This window comes from Megalops cyprinoides, chromosome 22 (genome assembly GCF_013368585.1).
Source record: "Megalops cyprinoides isolate fMegCyp1 chromosome 22, fMegCyp1.pri, whole genome shotgun sequence".
In the NCBI taxonomy this organism is placed as follows: domain Eukaryota; kingdom Metazoa; phylum Chordata; class Actinopteri; order Elopiformes; family Megalopidae; genus Megalops; species Megalops cyprinoides.
The window spans coordinates 26,639,312-26,645,915 of record NC_050604.1 but is presented as its reverse complement, the minus strand read 5'-3'; the positions used below and the strand labels follow the sequence as shown (position 1 = coordinate 26,645,915).

Sequence of the window (6,604 nt, the reverse complement as noted above, 5' to 3'; positions counted from 1 at the left end):
ATTCTGTAGAAACTACTATAAAATACTGTTAAGGCATAAGGCAATATACATGCGCTCAACAGAACCCGACAGTGCTATCAAATATAACAACTCAACTAACATTACACTTATTTAGATGTACTCAAACTAAAGATGGGTGATAACAAACAAATTTACTTACAGGGAATGCCTTCTTAAGGGATAACAAGTGAGGATGGCAAAGGATTTTCCCTGGATACAAACCACATGTTCTAGCAATGCTTCTACTGCACTCACTTCCTGGGTGCTCTCACTTCCTGTCACATAGACATTTTTTAGAAAGAACCAGCGGGGGTCACCAAAACGACCAAAACAACAATTGGCAGGGCCAGAACATCCTTAGTAAAATATGTTTTAGGTCACAATCAGTTTTGTACAGCCAACTACCATGCTTTACATCACATACCCATTCTGCATTCTGTCTAGAGAGAGAGTTTTGCTGGTTAATTCAGTATAAGTCTCTGGCTTTGTAGAGCAGCTTGCTGAGACAGAATTGGTCCAAGGGACAGTCGAATGCACATTATCTGCTTTTTGGGAGCATAGTGGCATAAATATGGAAACAAAAGGAGTTTGTGTGATTAATGATTTTGAATCTGTTTAGCCATATTATGTGCTATGCTGGTCACACTGACAAACCCAATTGAGGGAAAATCTTGATATAGTGAGTATTAGTGCAACTTGGCACACTGATGTCTGCAAGGAAATGACATTTTCTATAATATGCAGGGTTGGATGCTTATTGTTGCTTTCATTATTTTTAGAATGAGCAATCCATCCAGTCTGTTGTACATGGTAGTTAAGGGATATAGCTAGCCTAAACTATCTGTCCTGTTGTGTGTGTGTGTGTGTGTGTGTGTGTGTGTGTGTGTGTGAGTGTAGGGGAAATGAACAAATCCCAAGCCAAAGATGAGGCAAACAAATCCTGAGTACTGGTCTCGCCTCAAATGATCAAGTTGCAGGTTCCACATTAAACCAAAATCTGAATTACTTCAACATCTCACCAACATCTTTCAGGTTCAGATTTACCTCAGTTTTTTTCTCTCCCTTTCCGGTCAGCAGTTCAGCTTTTTGCTCACCTGAAGGGGTGGCTGCTTCTGGCTGAGTGATTAGGCCAGCAGTGTACTATCATGTGGGAAGTAGAGACAGAAGGCAAGAAATGCAGTGAATGGTGCTTCTTTATCCCACATGTTGTGCTGTAGCTGGGGTTGCCAGGAATGCTGCCCATCTCTGTACATTTTTCATGTTCTCAGCTAGTATGTAATCTAATCTATTACAGGATGTTTCCTTTATTTTTCATCGGCAGAGCTGTATCTGATTTGTGTTTGAGTGATAGTAATGCCGTGTGTTTAGAGTAGTGCTACACTGTCACCTCCCTGTACAGTTGCCGTCTCAAAGCCCACAATCAGCAGGGAAGGAGGACCCTGCACATTTCTGTGTACTGTGGACAGAGGGACGAATGTGACCCTGTCCTGGTACAGAGACGGTGAGGAGGAGAGCATCAGCAGAACCTTCTTTTCTAAAGACCCAGTGAGGCAGGTTCTGACACTGCTTAAAGCAGGAACATACACCTGTGAGGTGAAAAACCCTGCCAGCAGAAAGACTGACTCCATCACTGTGGGGAAAGAATGTACAGGTGAGCATATTACACTGCATTCACACATGTTCACGTTTCAAGCTGCTGTTACTTAGGAGACAGAAGCTTTTAAAACCAGTTGAGAACATTCATTATGTCACGGTCACTTTTCTAAACAGTTCCTGTCTCAAAGCCCTCAGTCTCCCTGAAGGAAAGTTATTAACAATACAATTTTAAGATGGAAGAGCCTCTCACTGGCTTTCATACAGTACACCAAAATATTAAATTTCATAAATAAAAATTCTGGATGCATCCAGACTTCCATCAACAATTAATCTTCAGACAACTTATGGCCATTTGTACCAATGACAGTAAATTGTTTTACAAACTCATGTTTAGCCAGTCATTTCAGTGAAACATGTCAATGGTTTAAACCCAGCAGGAGACACAGCTGTAGGTTCACAGTAATGTGACATTTTATGAAGTTCAGCCTAAATGGTTGTACGGTACCTTCTGCAAGGCATAGCAATGGATGTATGTATAACTTTGAAATGGATGATTTGAAAATTTAAATGTAAACAATTCAAATGTGTAAAAATAGTCAAATGTTAACAAATTGTAATATAGTATTATACTCACAAAAATGTAACCCTATAGCCGTAACCATAACCCTAACCCTCACTCACACGCTACACAGCCTTTTGGTTTCTTTTCTTTTGGCACTGGTTCCATCCCCCCCAGAGGGGGCGCTCTCACTGACCTGTAGCACAGGCTGAAGGGACCTGACCTCATCTGGGTGGGGGGAGCTGGGAACTCCTGTTTGGTGTTGGAATGTGTTGCAGTAGCTGCTGGTGGGGGACAGAAACATTGGTATTGTTTTCTGGAAAACCTCGTTTGGGTTTGGGAGACAGCATTGTTTTTGTCCATGTGCGTTTTGCCCTTTTAATAATCAGGTGGTCTGTATATTTATTTGCAATATTTTTTGGCATGGGGGTTTTCTTTTGCTTTTGGGACACCAAACTGAATGAAATACTGGAGATCCAGCAGCAGCCTGGTATTATAAATGACAGTAGCCACATTTGTGTTAATTCTGGCTGTCTTGTCTTTTTTCCCATGTGATCCCTGGACCTGCCCCTGAACACCAAACAGGTAAGAACTCCCACAATGCCCCTCTCTGCCCACAGCTGCACTCTGGAGTCTCTGAGTCAGATACTGTCACATGCACATCAACACCAGCTCAGCTCTCACTGAAATGAATTATGCATGGTCTGTAACATCAGGAGGAATTCAAACCTTTTATACTCATAACACAAAGTTAAGGATACACTGTGACAGTGATTATATTAAATCCAACTGTATTGATGATTGGTGTCTTCATTTACATTGTAAATGAACAGTGGGACAGTTTGACTTTGACTACAAATTCAGGGTTCAGGAATGCCCCTTGGGTATCTTTCATGGGTCAGTCCTATTAAGAGAACTTCAACAGACAGACACAGACGGACAGACAGCGATGAGTTGATGCTCAGTCATATAGCACTTTGTCACTGAATCATGTTGGGTCAGACAGCTGTGCACCTGTTATTGGTGCTTGCTGCTAGCATACGTATGTGTGTGTGTTGGTGTTTGTGTGTTATGTCATAGGTGCAACAATGCTTTGAAATAAAAAATGTATCAGAACGGCGCATGGAGCGTTGTCATGATCTGTGCTGTGCTGGGGAGCCAAGATGAGAAACTAGCTACTAAACTAGCATAACTGAAGTACCAGACTAAACTGCCCCAGTTACTGTAAAAGATTAGGGAAAATGGGAATGTTTGTTTAAATTCATTACTCAAAGTTAAAGGCAAACTGCCACAGTAGTTATATTGTATCTGAATCTCTCTGGCAGGTTAATCTCCCGGTTAATACAGTCAAAGCAGTGGCTTCTATAAATGCACATTAGCTCTTAGGGGTGGGTGGTTAATCTGCTGCTTACATCATTACTTATATAGTTATATATAATATATATAAATATTTATATATATATATATATATATATATATATATATATATATATATATATATCTCTATCCCTCTCTCTCTCTCTTTCCCTCTCTCTCAGATGGCAATACATGGATCATTGTTGCCAGTTTCATAGGCGGAGCTGCCTTTGGCGTGGCTGTGGCTGGTGGTGCTTATTATGTTTATAAGAGTAAGTATCAGACTGCTTTGAACTGTGTCAGTGTCACACACTGAATCTCTCCATTTCTAAGCAGCAGGAAGGAGGTGTGTCTGAGCTGGGTGAATCACAGGGGTGGAGTTTATTCAGATTTCTGTGCTGTGACGCTGCTGGGATACACCCTGATCCACATCTGCTAATGCTGAGAGCAGAACAGAGAGGTGGGAGTAGGGAACTTTTTAAAAATTGTGAAGTAAATTTAAAAAAAAAAAAGTAGTACGTATTACTCTGTAATAATTGTCATTGTAGTTATTAGTCTGTCAGTTACATAGACAGATTGCATAGATGTTAATATGCAATGACTGTCAGACTGTAACGGTGATTGGTGTGAAAAGGAGGGGGAAAAGCCCAGATTGTACAGATCATTGGCTCTGAGATTGAGGGGGAGGAGTCTGAAAATGGAGACAATAGCTGGTGTGTCTGTTCTATATCTACTGGAAGAAGTTCCTCCCTTTAGGACACCTCAAGGACATCCATATGAAGGCAATCTGGCTTGCAGTAGGTCCTTCAGAGGTCTGAGGGAAAGTTAATTATCGCACCGTAAAAGCTAACAGCTCCACAATCACTACCTTCATTTGAGAGTATCATTAATTTAGTGCACAAAAATGGAATTAGTTCATTAATAGTCTCGCAGGTAAAAGAGCTACAGTTATTGGTAGTTTACAGTAATCTGATATGAGCATTCTGCCGGTGGGTTTACACTGAGCTTGAGTTTAACACATAGACTCAAAGCGTACTTGTAAGTAAGCTAAAGCTGGCCTGACAATGATAATGATCTTGTGATGGAAGCATTTTTCAGCATTTAAACATGAGCAACAGTTAAATGGAATAATATATATTTTGCAGCCTCTGTGAGGTACTTCTCCTTATTTCTGTACTGAGTGCGCTGCATTGACTAGCTTGTAGTCCTTGGTACCTCCGGACCTGCAGCTAACTGAGCGATTAGGGACTTAAGGCACAACAGCAGTCTCTGTAACTAATCTGTCAGCCATAGCCTGGACTGTGTGTTGCAGCACATCTTTATCAAAGATTACTGGCCAATCCTGACTGACTGTACCATTGGAGTGTGATGACCATCTGTCTATGTTTCCCCAGCTCGTAAAGAGTATAGTGGTCAGGTCAGGTTACTCTGGTCAGCATCATTCATTGCTGTCTGTGTTTAGACACTTTATTCATTGAATTTTTGCTGCTATTTAAACTCTGAAGACTCTGTTAGATCAAAGGTATCACCTATACAGAAGTAACACTGTTGTATTTCTGATTGTAGAGTCAAAGAAAGGAAGACCATTAAAAGGTAGGTCTGTCTGTCTGTCTGTCTGTCTGCTAAAGGAGATCAGCAGGAGACAGGGGTGTGTCAGGTCAGCTCCACATGCTGCTGTCTTTCAAACGCTTTATTTGCTGAAACATTTCAGCATAAATACTTGAGTGAAAAAAATCCACGTCAGTTCAGAGAAAACAACAAAAAATGAACAAAGCATGTAGCCCTTTAGCAAAGACTGTTTTTACATTATAACACTGCACGTCATAAATGGGGGGAGAAAGGGGGAGAGATGGGGTGGAGGAGGGATGCTCTGAACAGCTAAAATATCTGTTTTTAATTTGCCAAAGGACATGAGAATGGTGGGTCATCAAATAGGATGGAAGAAGACGAAGCACAGGCCACAGGTTAGTGGAAGAGCGGAGACAGTGGAGTTCCTCTGTCTGTTAATGTGTCAGTCAGACTTTACATTTATTCCTTTTCTTTCTCCCCTCACAGAAATGTGACCCCTCACACCTGTAACCGTACGGATGCGACATACATATAGATAATGTATGCACACACACATCACATTAATCGCCTGTGTATTTCTCACGTGTGTGTGCTTTTGACTTTACCAGACTACAACTTACTACACTGGAGCCTCATGTGTCACAGATTTTATTTAGATTCTCAGTGTATTTGTTTTATCATTTTTAAGAGTGACTCAGTTGCCCTGAATAAGAGGGTCTGCCACACAAATGTTATACAACATAATGAATCTTGCACTCAAGTAAATTAACTTGTCAGGCTGAGTTTTCAGAGTTTTAAGTTATAAGATCAGGTATTTAATCTGTGCATTAGAGCCTTTGACCAGCTCAGTCATTTGACTTCAGTATTGTGTTTGTCCAGAAGAGGCCTTTGTGTGTAACACACTGTCAAGTGTGTCAGACACCACCACCCCATCTGACTGAGCAGAGAATGCAGCCTCTGCCCAATGTCATGTGACAGGAAATGGGTGAGGGCTACAGGAAGTGAACGCAGAGGGGTTCTGTGACAGCAGGATCCTTGTTTGCACTTGATCCTCTTGAGTAATAGTGATGCCCTTAACCCTGTGGCAGAATATTTGAAGGTATATTCCTGTTGCCGGTTACAATATAGTTTTTTGATGCATTTTTGTGTGCAATGCTATGATTATTTGAAGGTGTAATTATATGGTATTTTTTTCATGTAGAATTTCTAGACCCAATATTTGAAAATATCATTTTCACTTTTAGTCCAATCTTTCATTAACGGTGCCTGTTGCTGTTTTTAAATGTTGCCACACTTGGCAGTAATAGTCTGCGCAGGTCATAAAAGCAGGATGTGTGGAATGTTCAGTCGTTGGCAACATTAAGGAGCCACAGGCTAAACAAGCTGCTATCTGTGTGTGATCTTTTATCTGTTACCTGTGATCTTTCCCACCTCGCTCCTCACTTCATTCAGGGAGAGTCTTAATGAGGAAATACTGCTATGCTTTTCAACCAAAGCTAGAAATACTGCACTTTGCATTTAATG

General features: G+C 41.0%; 1 long non-coding RNA gene across 1 annotated transcript; it reads left to right on the top strand.

The window, feature by feature from the left end:
- Nucleotides 1-3,696: 3,696 nt before the first annotated feature.
- On the top strand, nucleotides 3,697-5,946 carry LOC118769960. The gene is made up of 4 exons (XR_005004524.1): nucleotides 3,697-3,783; nucleotides 5,078-5,104; nucleotides 5,419-5,475; nucleotides 5,567-5,946. It is a non-coding gene; the product is annotated as an uncharacterized LOC118769960 (long non-coding RNA).
- Nucleotides 5,947-6,604: the final 658 nt, after the last annotated feature.